This window comes from Gouania willdenowi, chromosome 1, assembly GCF_900634775.1.
Source record: "Gouania willdenowi chromosome 1, fGouWil2.1, whole genome shotgun sequence".
In the NCBI taxonomy this organism is placed as follows: domain Eukaryota; kingdom Metazoa; phylum Chordata; class Actinopteri; order Blenniiformes; family Gobiesocidae; genus Gouania; species Gouania willdenowi.
In genome coordinates this window covers 7,385,538-7,396,770 of record NC_041044.1, presented here as the reverse complement: position 1 = coordinate 7,396,770, position 11,233 = coordinate 7,385,538, and the positions used below count along the sequence as shown (strand labels likewise).

The window sequence follows — 11,233 nt, the reverse complement described above, 5'->3', positions numbered from 1 at the left end:
TAGATTTTTGTGCTGGAATAGCTCTGTTGGGAGAGCTTTAGACTAAAGATCAAAGGCTCCCTGGTTAGATCCTGGGCTACGGCAGATGTATGAAATTGTTTGGGTATATTGTTATGGAATTCTTTTGATGACTCAGAAAAAAGTAAAATAAACTAGCCACCACCGGTCAACAAGCTCAAGGTCACTGATGCAAGCTAAAGTACCACTCAAGCTTATCTAGCCAGTGTGTTGAGATAGCATTTTGTCTGAGTTTTCAAAAATTATTTATGACACGGTGACTCAACTCTCTGATGTGTCCCTTTTCATAGTTTAATAAAACTTTTTTTTCAAACATTTCTACCAGCATTTTGTGCCGGAATAGCTCAGTTGGGAGAGCGTTAGACTGAAGATCTAAAGGTCCCTGGTTCGATCCCGGGTTGCGGCAGGTATGCCATTGTTTTCTGCAAAAGAGTTGTGCTGATGACTCAGCAAAAGTAAAATGCATTAGCTACCACCGGTCAACAAGCTCAAGGTCACTGATGCTAGCCAAGGAACCACTGAAGCAATCTAGCCAGTGAGTTGCGTTTCGTCTGAGTTCTTAAAAATTACTCATGACACGGTGAATAATCTATTTGTGGTGTGCCATCTTATAGTTATTACAACATTATTTATTTATTTATTTTTGGATTTTTTTTTTAGATTTTTGTGCTGGAATAGCTCTGTTGGGAGAGCTTTAGACTAAAGATCAAAGGCTCCCTGGTTAGATCCTGGGCTACGGCAGATGTATGAATTTGTTTGGGTATATTGTTATGGAATTCTTCTGGTGACTCAGCAAAAGTAAAATATGTTAGCTACCACCGGTTACCAAGTTCAAGGTCACTGATGCAAGCTAAGGTACGACTTAAGCTATCTAGCCAGTGTGTTGAGATAGCATTTTGTCTGAGTTTTCAAAAATTATTTATGACACGGTGACTCAACTCTCTGATGTGTCCCTTTACATAGTTTGATAAAACATTTTTTTTCAAACATTTTTACTGCCCTTTTGTGCCGGAATAGCTCAGTTGGGAGAGCTTTAGACTAAAGATCAAAGGCTCCCTGGTTAGATCCTGGGCTGCGGCAGATGTATGAATTTGTTTGGGTATATTGTTATGGAATTCTGTTGATGACTCAGCAATAGTAAAATACATTAGCCACCACCGGTCACCAAGCGCTAGGTCACTGATGCAAGCAAAGGTACCACTTAAGTTATCTAGCCAGTGTGTTGAGATAGCATTTTGGCAAAAGTAAAATGCATTAGCAAGCTTTAGTAACCAAGCTCACTGAAGCAATCCAGCCAGTGAGTTGAGTTGCATTTCGTCTGAGTTCTTAAAAATTACTCATGACACAGTGAATAATCAATTTGTGTTGTGCCATCTTATAGTTATTACAACATTTTTTTTTAAATTTTTTTTTTTTGCATTTTTTTTAGATTTTTGTGCTGGAATAGCTCTGTTGGGAGAGCTTTAGACTAAAGATCAAAGGCTCCCTGGTTAGATCCTGGGCTACGGCAGATGAATGAAATTGTTTGGGTATATTGTTATGGAATTCTTTTGATGACTCAGAAAAAAGTAAAATAAACTAGCCACCACCGGTCAACAAGCTCAAGGTCACTGATGCAAGCTAAAGTACCACTCAAGTTATCTAGCCAGTGTGTTGAGATAGCATTTTGTCTGAGTTTTCAAAAATTATTTATGACACGGTGACTCAACTCTCTGATGTGTCCCTTTTCATAGTTTAATAAAACTTTTTTTTCAAACATTTCTACCAGCATTTTGTGCCGGAATAGCTCAGTTGGGAGAGCGTTAGACTGAAGATCTAAAGGTCCCTGGTTCGATCCCGGGTTGCGGCAGATATGCCATTGTTTTCTGCAAAAGAGTTGTGCTGATGACTCAGCAAAAGTAAAATGCATTAGCTACCACCGGTCAACAAGCTCAAGGTCACTGATGCTAGCCAAGGAACCACTGAAGCAATCTAGCCAGTGAGTTGCGTTTCGTCTGAGTTCTTAAAAATTACTCATGACACGGTGAATAATCTATTTGTGGTGTGCCATCTTATAGTTATTACAACATTATTTATTTATTTATTTTTGGATTTTTTTTTTTAGATTTTTGTGCTGGAATAGCTCTGTTGGGAGAGCTTTAGACTAAAGATCAAAGGCTCCCTGGTTAGATCCTGGGCTGCGGCAGATGTATGAATTTGTTTGGGTATATTGTTATGGAATTCTTCTGGTGACTCAGCAAAAGTAAAATATGTTAGCTACCACCGGTTACCAAGCTCAAGGTCACTGATGCAAGCTAAGGTACGACTTAAGCTATCTAGCCAGTGTGTTGAGATAGCATTTTGTCTGAGTTTTCAAAAATTATTTATGACACGGTGACTCAACTCTCTGATGTGTCCCTTTACATAGTTTGATAAAACATTTTTTTTCAAACATTTTTACTGCCCTTTTGTGCCGGAATAGCTCAGTTGGGAGAGCTTTAGACTAAAGATCAAAGGCTCCCTGGTTAGATCCTGGGCTGTGGCAGATGTATGAATTTGTTTGGGTATATTGTTATGGAATTCTGTTGATGACTCAGCAATAGTAAAATACATTAGCCACCACCGGTCACCAAGCGCTAGGTCACTGATGCAAGCAAAGGTACCACTTAAGTTATCTAGCCAGTGTGTTGAGATAGCATTTTGGCAAAAGTAAAATGCATTAGCAAGCTTTAGTAACCAAGCTCACTGAAGCAATCCAGCCAGTGAGTTGAGTTGCATTTCGTCTGAGTTCTTAAAAATTACTCATGACACAGTGAATAATCAATTTGTGTTGTGCCATCTTATAGTTATTACATTTTTTTTAAAATTTTTTTTTTTTGCATTTTTTTTAGATTTTTGTGCTGGAATAGCTCTGTTGGGAGAGCTTTAGACTAAAGATCAAAGGCTCCCTGGTTAGATCCTGGGCTACGGCAGATGAATGAAATTGTTTGGGTATATTGTTATGGAATTCTTTTGATGACTCAGAAAAAAGTAAAATAAACTAGCCACCACCGGTCAACAAGCTCAAGGTCACTGATGCAAGCTAAAGTACCACTCAAGCTATCTAGCCAGTGTGTTGAGATAGCATTTTGTCTGAGTTTTCAAAAATTATTTATGACACGGTGACTCAACTCTCTGATGTGTCCCTTTTCATAGTTTAATAAAACTTTTTTTCAAACATTTCTACCAGCATTTTGTGCCGGAATAGCTCAGTTGGGAGAGCGTTAGACTGAAGATCTAAAGGTCCCTGGTTCGATCCCGGGTTGCGGCAGATATGCCATTGTTTTCTGCAAAAGAGTTGTGCTGATGACTCAGCAAAAGTAAAATGCATTAGCTACCACCGGTCAACAAGCTCAAGGTCACTGATGCTAGCCAAGGAACCACTGAAGCAATCTAGCCAGTGAGTTGCGTTTCGTCTGAGTTCTTAAAAATTACTCATGACACGGTGAATAATCTATTTGTGGTGTGCCGTCTTATAGTTATTACAACATTATTTATTTATTTATTTTTGGATTTTTTTTTTAGATTTTTGTGCTGGAATAGCTCTGTTGGGAGAGCTTTAGACTAAAGATCAAAGGCTCCCTGGTTAGATCCTGGGCTACGGCAGATGTATGAATTTGTTTGGGTATATTGTTATGGAATTCTTCTGGTGACTCAGCAAAAGTAAAATATGTTAGCTACCACCGGTTACCAAGCTCAAGGTCACTGATGCAAGCTAAGGTACGACTTAAGCTATCTAGCCAGTGTGTTGAGATAGCATTTTGTCTGAGTTTTCAAAAATTATTTATGACACGGTGACTCAACTCTCTGATGTGTCCCTTTACATAGTTTGATAAAACATTTTTTTTCAAACATTTTTACTGCCCTTTTGTGCCGGAATAGCTCAGTTGGGAGAGCTTTAGACTAAAGATCAAAGGCTCCCTGGTTAGATCCTGGGCTGCGGCAGATGTATGAATTTGTTTGGGTATATTGTTATGGAATTCTGTTGATGACTCAGCAATAGTAAAATACATTAGCCACCACCGGTCACCAAGCGCTAGGTCACTGATGCAAGCAAAGGTACCACTTAAGTTATCTAGCCAGTGTGTTGAGATAGCATTTTGGCAAAAGTAAAATGCATTAGCAAGCTTTAGTAACCAAGCTCACTGAAGCAATCCAGCCAGTGAGTTGAGTTGCATTTCGTCTGAGTTCTTAAAAATTACTCATGACACAGTGAATAATCAATTTGTGTTGTGCCATCTTATAGTTATTACAACATTTTTTTTTAAATTTTTTTTTTTTGCATTTTTTTTAGATTTTTGTGCTGGAATAGCTCTGTTGGGAGAGCTTTAGACTAAAGATCAAAGGCTCCCTGGTTAGATCCTGGGCTACGGCAGATGTATGAATTTGTTTGGGTATATTGTTATGGAATTCTTTTGATGACTCAGAAAAAAGTAAAATAAACTAGCCACCACCGGTCAACAAGCTCAAGGTCACTGATGCAAGCTAAGGTACCACTCAAGCTATCTAGCCAGTGTGTTGAGATAGCATTTTGTCTGAGTTTTCAAAAATTATTTATGACACGGTGACTCAACTCTCTGATGTGTCCCTTTTCATAGTTTAATAAAACTTTTTTTTCAAACATTTCTACCAGCATTTTGTGCCGGAATAGCTCAGTTGGGAGAGCGTTAGACTGAAGATCTAAAGGTCCCTGGTTCGATCCCGGGTTGCGGCAGATATGCCATTGTTTTCTGCAAAAGAGTTGTGCTGATGACTCAGCAAAAGTAAAATGCATTAGCTACCACCGGTCAACAAGCTCAAGGTCACTGATGCTAGCCAAGGAACCACTGAAGCAATCTAGCCAGTGAGTTGCGTTTCGTCTGAGTTCTTAAAAATTACTCATGACACGGTGAATAATCTATTTGTGGTGTGCCATCTTATAGTTATTACAACATTATTTATTTATTTATTTTTGGATTTTTTTTTTAGATTTTTGTGCTGGAATAGCTCTGTTGGGAGAGCTTTAGACTAAAGATCAAAGGCTCCCTGGTTAGATCCTGGGCTACGGCAGATGTATGAATTTGTTTGGGTATATTGTTATGGAATTCTTCTGGTGACTCAGCAAAAGTAAAATATGTTAGCTACCACCGGTTACCAAGCTCAAGGTCACTGATGCAAGCTAAGGTACGACTTAAGCTATCTAGCCAGTGTGTTGAGATAGCATTTTGTCTGAGTTTTCAAAAATTATTTATGACACGGTGACTCAACTCTCTGATGTGTCCCTTTACATAGTTTGATAAAACATTTTTTTTCAAACATTTTTACTGCCCTTTTGTGCCGGAATAGCTCTGTTGGGAGAGCTTTAGACTAAAGATCAAAGGCTCCCTGGTTAGATCCTGGGCTGCGGCAGATGTATGAATTTGTTTGGGTATATTGTTATGGAATTCTGTTGATGACTCAGCAATAGTAAAATACATTAGCCACCACCGGTCACCAAGCTCAAGGTCACTGATGCAAGCTAAGGTACCACTTAAGTTATCTAGCCAGTGTGTTGAGATAGCATTTTGGCAAAAGTAAAATGCATTAGCAAGCTTTAGTAACCAAGCTCACTGAAGCAATCCAGCCAGTGAGTTGAGTTGCATTTCGTCTGAGTTCTTAAAAATTACTCATGACACAGTGAATAATCAATTTGTGTTGTGCCATCTTATAGTTATTACAACATTTTTTTTTAAATTTTTTTTTTTTGCATTTTTTTTAGATTTTTGTGCTGGAATAGCTCTGTTGGGAGAGCTTTAGACTAAAGATCAAAGGCTCCCTGGTTAGATCCTGGGCTACGGCAGATGAATGAAATTGTTTGGGTATATTGTTATGGAATTCTTTTGATGACTCAGAAAAAAGTAAAATAAACTAGCCACCACCGGTCAACAAGCTCAAGGTCACTGATGCAAGCTAAGGTACCACTCAAGTTATCTAGCCAGTGTGTTGAGATAGCATTTTGTCTGAGTTTTCAAAAATTATTTATGACACGGTGACTCAACTCTCTGATGTGTCCCTTTTCATAGTTTAATAAAACTTTTTCTTCAAACATTTCTACCAACATTTAGTGCCGGAATAGCTCAGTTGGGAGAGCGTTAGACTGAAGATCTAAAGGTCCCTGGTTCGATCCCGGGTTGCGGCAAGTATGCCATTGTTTTCTGCAAAAGAGTTGTGCTGATGACTCAGCAAAAGTAAAATGCATTAGCTACCACCGGTCAACAAGCTCAAGGTCACTGATGCTAGCCAAGGAACCACTGAAGCAATCTAGCCAGTGAGTTGCGTTTCGTCTGAGTTCTTAAAAATTACTCATGACACGGTGAATAATCTATTTGTGGTGTGCCATCTTATAGTTATTACAACATTACTTATTTATTTATTTTTGGATTTTTTTTTTTAGATTTTTGTGCTGGAATAGCTCTGTTGGGAGAGCTTTAGACTAAAGATCAAAGGCTCCCTGGTTAGATCCTGGGCTACGGCAGATGTATGAATTTGTTTGGGTATATTGTTATGGAATTCTTCTGGTGACTCAGCAAAAGTAAAATATGTTAGCTACCACCGGTTACCAAGCTCAAGGTCACTGATGCAAGCTAAGGTACGACTTAAGCTATCTAGCCAGTGTGTTGAGATAGCATTTTGTCTGAGTTTTCAAAAATTATTTATGACACGGTGACTCAACTCTCTGATGTGTCCCTTTACATAGTTTGATAAAACATTTTTTTTCAAACATTTTTACTGCCCTTTTGTGCCGGAATAGCTCAGTTGGGAGAGCTTTAGACTAAAGATCAAAGGCTCCCTGGTTAGATCCTGGGCTGCGGCAGATGTATGAGTTTGTTTGGGTATATTGTTATGGAATTCTGTTGATGACTCAGCAATAGTAAAATACATTAGCCACCACCGGTCACCAAGCGCTAGGTCACTGATGCAAGCAAAGGTACCACTTAAGTTATCTAGCCAGTGTGTTGAGATAGCATTTTGGCAAAAGTAAAATGCATTAGCAAGCTTTAGTAACCAAGCTCACTGAAGCAATCCAGCCAGTGAGTTGAGTTGCATTTCGTCTGAGTTCTTAAAAATTACTCATGACACAGTGAATAATCAATTTGTGTTGTGCCATCTTATAGTTATTACAACATTTTTTTTTAAATTTTTTTTTTTTTCATTTTTTTTAGATTTTTGTGCTGGAATAGCTCTGTTGGGAGAGCTTTAGACTAAAGATCAAAGGCTCCCTGGTTAGATCCTGGGCTACGGCAGATGAATGAAATTGTTTGGGTATATTGTTATGGAATTCTTTTGATGACTCAGAAAAAAGTAAAATAAACTAGCCACCACCGGTCAACAAGCTCAAGGTCACTGATGCAAGCTAAAGTACCACTCAAGTTATCTAGCCAGTGTGTTGAGATAGCATTTTGTCTGAGTTTTCAAAAATTATTTATGACACGGTGACTCAACTCTCTGATGTGTCCCTTTTCATAGTTTAATAAAACTTTTTTTTCAAACATTTCTACCAGCATTTTGTGCCGGAATAGCTCAGTTGGGAGAGCGTTAGACTGAAGATCTAAAGGTCCCTGGTTCGATCCCGGGTTGCGGCAGATATGCCATTGTTTTCTGCAAAAGAGTTGTGCTGATGACTCAGCAAAAGTAAAATGCATTAGCTACCACCGGTCAACAAGCTCAAGGTCACTGATACTAGCCAAGGAACCACTGAAGCAATCTAGCCAGTGAGTTGCGTTTCGTCTGAGTTCTTAAAAATTACTCATGACACGGTGAATAATCTATTTGTGGTGTGCCATCTTATAGTTATTACAACATTATTTATTTATTTATTTTTGGATTTTTTTTTTTAGATTTTTGTGCTGGAATAGCTCTGTTGGGAGAGCTTTAGACTAAAGATCAAAGGCTCCCTGGTTAGATCCTGGGCTACGGCAGATGTATGAATTTGTTTGGGTATATTGTTATGGAATTCTTCTGGTGACTCAGCAAAAGTAAAATATGTTAGCTACCACCGGTTACCAAGCTCAAGGTCACTGATGCAAGCTAAGGTACGACTTAAGCTATCTAGCCAGTGTGTTGAGATAGCATTTTGTCTGAGTTTTCAAAAATTATTTATGACACGGTGACTCAACTCTCTGATGTGTCCCTTTACATAGTTTGATAAAACATTTTTTTTCAAACATTTTTACTGCCCTTTTGTGCCGGAATAGCTCAGTTGGGAGAGCTTTAGACTAAAGATCAAAGGCTCCCTGGTTAGATCCTGGGCTGCGGCAGATGTATGAATTTGTTTGGGTATATTGTTATGGAATTCTGTTGATGACTCAGCAATAGTAAAATACATTAGCCACCACCGGTCACCAAGCGCTAGGTCACTGATGCAAGCAAAGGTACCACTTAAGTTATCTAGCCAGTGTGTTGAGATAGCATTTTGGCAAAAGTAAAATGCATTAGCAAGCTTTAGTAACCAAGCTCACTGAAGCAATCCAGCCAGTGAGTTGAGTTGCATTTCGTCTGAGTTCTTAAAAATTACTCATGACACAGTGAATAATCAATTTGTGTTGTGCCATCTTATAGTTATTACAACATTTTTTTTTAAATTTTTTTTTTTTGCATTTTTTTTAGATTTTTGTGCTGGAATAGCTCAGTTGGGAGAGCTTTAGACTAAAGATCAAAGGCTCCCTGGTTAGATCCTGGGCTACGGCAGATGAATGAAATTGTTTGGGTATATTGTTATGGAATTCTTTTGATGACTCAGAAAAAAGTAAAATAAACTAGCCACCACCGGTCAACAAGCTCAAGGTCACTGATGCAAGCTAAGGTACCACTCAAGTTATCTAGCCAGTGTGTTGAGATAGCATTTTGTCTGAGTTTTCAAAAATTATTTATGACACGGTGACTCAACTCTCTGATGTGTCCCTTTTCATAGTTTAATAAAACTTTTTTTTCAAACATTTCTACCAGCATTTTGTGCCGGAATAGCTCAGTTGGGAGAGCGTTAGACTGAAGATCTAAAGGTCCCTGGTTCGATCCCGGGTTGCGGCAGATATGCCATTGTTTTCTGCAAAAGAGTTGTGCTGATGACTCAGCAAAAGTAAAATGCATTAGCTACCACCGGTCAACAAGCTCAAGGTCACTGATGCTAGCCAAGGAACCACTGAAGCAATCTAGCCAGTGAGTTGCGTTTCGTCTGAGTTCTTAAAAATTACTCATGACACGGTGAATAATCTATTTGTGGTGTGCCATCTTATAGTTATTACAACATTATTTATTTATTTATTTTTGGATTTTTTTTTTTAGATTTTTGTGCTGGAATAGCTCTGTTGGGAGAGCTTTAGACTAAAGATCAAAGGCTCCCTGGTTAGATCCTGGGCTACGGCAGATGTATGAATTTGTTTGGGTATATTGTTATGGAATTCTTCTGGTGACTCAGCAAAAGTAAATTATGTTAGCTACCACCGGTTACCAAGCTCAAGGTCACTGATGCAAGCTAAGGTACCACTCAAGCTATCTAGCCAGTGTGTTGAGATAGCATTTTGTCTGAGTTTTCAAAAATTATTTATGACACGGTGACTCAACTCTCTGATGTGTCCCTTTTCATAGTTTAATAAAACTTTTTTTTCAAACATTTCTACCATCATTTTGTGCCGGAATAGCTCAGTTGGGAGAGCGTTAGACTGAAGATCTAAAGGTCCCTGGTTCGATCCCGGGTTGCGGCAGGTATGCCATTGTTTTCTGCAAAAGAGTTGTGCTGATGACTCAGCAAAAGTAAAATGCATTAGCTACCACCGGTCAACAAGCTCAAGGTCACTGATACTAGCCAAGGAACCACTGAAGCAATCTAGCCAGTGAGTTGCGTTTCGTCTGAGTTCTTAAAAATTACTCATGACACGGTGAATAATCTATTTGTGGTGTGCCATCTTATAGTTATTACAACATTATTTATTTATTTATTTTTGATTTTTTTTTTAGATTTTTGTGCTGGAATAGCTCTGTTGGGAGAGCTTTAGACTAAAGATCAAAGGCTCCCTGGTTAGATCCTGGGCTACGGCAGATGAATGAAATTGTTTGGGTATATTGTTATGGAATTCTTTTGATGACTCAGAAAAAAGTAAAATAAACTAGCCACCACCGGTCAACAAGCTCAAGGTCACTGATGCAAGCTAAGTACCACTCAAGCTATCTAGCCAGTGTGTTGAGATAGCATTTTGTCTGAGTTTTCAAAAATTATTTATGACACGGTGACTCAACTCTCTGATGTGTCCCTTTTCATAGTTTAATAAAACTTTTTTTTCAAACATTTCTACCAGCATTTTGTGCCGGAATAGCTCAGTTGGGAGAGCGTTAGACTGAAGATCTAAAGGTCCCTGGTTCGATCCCGGGTTGCGGCAGATATGCCATTGTTTTCTGCAAAAGAGTTGTGCTGATGACTCAGCAAAAGTAAAATGCATTAGCTACCACCGGTCAACAAGCTCAAGGTCACTGATACTAGCCAAGGAACCACTGAAGCAATCTAGCCAGTGAGTTGCGTTTCGTCTGAGTTCTTAAAAATTACTCATGACACGGTGAATAATCTATTTGTGGTGTGCCATCTTATAGTTATTACAACATTATTTATTTATTTATTTTTGGATTTTTTTTTTTAGATTTTTGTGCTGGAATAGCTCTGTTGGGAGAGCTTTAGACTAAAGATCAAAGGCTCCCTGGTTAGATCCTGGGCTACGGCAGATGTATGAATTTGTTTGGGTATATTGTTATGGAATTCTTCTGGTGACTCAGCAAAAGTAAAATATGTTAGCTACCACCGGTTACCAAGCTCAAGGTCACTGATGCAAGCTAAGGTACGACTTAAGCTATCTAGCCAGTGTGTTGAGATAGCATTTTGTCTGAGTTTTCAAAAATTATTTATGACACGGTGACTCAACTCTCTGATGTGTCCCTTTACATAGTTTGATAAAACATTTTTTTTCAAACATTTTTACTGCCCTTTTGTGCCGGAATAGCTCAGTTGGGAGAGCTTTAGACTAAAGATCAAAGGCTCCCTGGTTAGATCCTGGGCTACGGCAGATGTATGAATTTGTTTGGGTATATTGTTATGGAATTCTGTTGATGACTCAGCAATAGTAAAATACATTAGCCACCACCGGTCACCAAGCGCTAGGTCACTGATGCAAGCAAAGGTACCACTTAAGTTATC

At 38.7% G+C, this 11,233-nt stretch overlaps 9 non-coding genes across 9 annotated transcripts; all 9 read left to right on the top strand.

Annotated features, from left to right (window-relative positions):
• Window positions 1-351: 351 nt before the first annotated feature.
• Window positions 352-424, top strand: trnaf-gaa (transfer RNA phenylalanine (anticodon GAA)). Its single transcript has one exon. It is a non-coding gene; the product is annotated as a tRNA-Phe (tRNA).
• Window positions 425-1,794: 1,370 nt separating this feature from the next.
• On the top strand, window positions 1,795-1,867 carry trnaf-gaa (transfer RNA phenylalanine (anticodon GAA)). The gene has a single exon. It is a non-coding gene; the product is annotated as a tRNA-Phe (tRNA).
• Window positions 1,868-3,234: 1,367 nt separating this feature from the next.
• Window positions 3,235-3,307, top strand: trnaf-gaa (transfer RNA phenylalanine (anticodon GAA)). The gene has a single exon. It is a non-coding gene; the product is annotated as a tRNA-Phe (tRNA).
• Window positions 3,308-4,677: 1,370 nt separating this feature from the next.
• On the top strand, window positions 4,678-4,750 carry trnaf-gaa (transfer RNA phenylalanine (anticodon GAA)). The gene has a single exon. It is a non-coding gene; the product is annotated as a tRNA-Phe (tRNA).
• Window positions 4,751-6,120: 1,370 nt separating this feature from the next.
• trnaf-gaa (transfer RNA phenylalanine (anticodon GAA)) lies at window positions 6,121-6,193 on the top strand. Its single transcript has one exon. It is a non-coding gene; the product is annotated as a tRNA-Phe (tRNA).
• Window positions 6,194-7,564: 1,371 nt separating this feature from the next.
• Window positions 7,565-7,637, top strand: trnaf-gaa (transfer RNA phenylalanine (anticodon GAA)). The gene has a single exon. It is a non-coding gene; the product is annotated as a tRNA-Phe (tRNA).
• A 1,371-nt stretch (window positions 7,638-9,008) lies between these two features.
• On the top strand, window positions 9,009-9,081 carry trnaf-gaa (transfer RNA phenylalanine (anticodon GAA)). Its single transcript has one exon. It is a non-coding gene; the product is annotated as a tRNA-Phe (tRNA).
• Window positions 9,082-9,682: 601 nt separating this feature from the next.
• Window positions 9,683-9,755, top strand: trnaf-gaa (transfer RNA phenylalanine (anticodon GAA)). The gene has a single exon. It is a non-coding gene; the product is annotated as a tRNA-Phe (tRNA).
• A 599-nt stretch (window positions 9,756-10,354) lies between these two features.
• Window positions 10,355-10,427, top strand: trnaf-gaa (transfer RNA phenylalanine (anticodon GAA)). The gene has a single exon. It is a non-coding gene; the product is annotated as a tRNA-Phe (tRNA).
• Window positions 10,428-11,233: the final 806 nt, after the last annotated feature.